Source organism: Larus michahellis, chromosome 2, assembly GCF_964199755.1.
Source record: "Larus michahellis chromosome 2, bLarMic1.1, whole genome shotgun sequence".
In the NCBI taxonomy this organism is placed as follows: Eukaryota; Metazoa; Chordata; class Aves; order Charadriiformes; family Laridae; genus Larus; species Larus michahellis.
This window is the reverse complement of record NC_133897.1, coordinates 111,449,012-111,450,469: the sequence shown is the minus strand read 5'-3', so window position 1 is coordinate 111,450,469 and position 1,458 is coordinate 111,449,012.

Here is a 1,458-nt window from a genome sequence, read left to right as displayed (position 1 = left end):
GTGGAGCGTCTTTCCTCTTTTAGGCAAATCTCAACCTATCACGGAGTCACATAAAGGTTGAGGTTGGAACTCTGGAGGTCATGTGGTCTAACACCCCTGCTCAAGCAGGTTCCCCTAGAGCTGGTTTCCCAGGGTCGTGTCCAGAGGGTTTTCGAATATCTCCAATGAGGGAGACTCCATAGCTTCTCTGGACAACCTGTGCCAGTGCTCAGTCACCCTCACAGTGAAAAACTGTTTCCTGATGTTCAGAGGGAACCCCCTGTGTTCCAGTGTGTGCCCATTGCCTTTGTCCTGTCACTGGGCACCACTGAAAAGAGTCATAGAATAATAGAATGGTTTGGGTTGGAAGGGACCTTAAAGATCACCTAGTTCCAGCCCCCCTGCCACAGGCAGGGACACCTCCCACTAGACCAGGCTGCTCAAAGCCCCATCCAGCCTGGCCTTGAACACTTCCAGGGATGGGGCATCCACAGCTTCCCTGGGCAGCCTGTTCCAGTGCCTCACCACCCTCGCAGTAAAGAATTTCTTTCTAATATCTAATCTAAACCTATCCTCTTCCAGTTTGAAGCCAGTACCCTTCATCCTATGGCTTCACGTCCTTTTAAAAAGTCCCTCTCCAGTTCCCTTCAGATACTGGAAGGCTGCTGTAAGGTCTCCCTGGAGCTTTCTCTTCTCCAGGCTGAACAACCCCAACTCTCTCAGCCTGTCCTCATAGGAGAGGTGTTCCAGCCCTCTTATCTTCATGTCCCTTCTCAACCCTCTCCCTGTCCTTCTTATGCTGGGGGCTCCAGAGCTGGATGCCGTGCTCCGGGCGGGGTGTCACCAGAGTGGAGCAGAGGGTGAGAATCGCTTCTTTCTGATCAGGTGGCCTATAGCTGACATCCACTATAATGTCACCCTTACCTCTCATTTCTTTAGTCCTTGCCCATAAGCTCTCAATTGGCTTGTTCTCTGTCCCAACGCAGACCTCCATGCATTCCAGCTGTGTTCTCGTGTAAATGGCGACTCCACCACTTCACCTTCAGTCTTTACTAAAGACTGTGTCCCTTCTCCAGTCGTGCGAGTCATCCCACCATGCCTCCGTGATCCCAATAAGATGGTAGCCCCGCAACAGCAAGTGGATAGCCCCTGCAACTTTTCCTGATAAATATCTTCCCAGTAGACCTGAAGCAATTAAGAGTGTGGAACATCACGGCCCTCAGGGCCTTGAAGACTGGAGAATGCCGAGGTCATCTGAGCTGGGTGATTTTTGTAACAGAAGGAGTTTTGGCAATCCCTTGAATTAAGAAAGGGTGGAGGGGTGTTACAGGAAGGGTGCTATGCCAATTAAGTGGTTCAGTTTTCAAATTCACTTTATGCAGTCCAGGAATTCAGATTAGAAATGGCAATTTAACTTTGTAATTCAGTTCATCCTGTCTCACCTAGGTGTTGAGACATATGAGTTGCAAACAGGAGCTA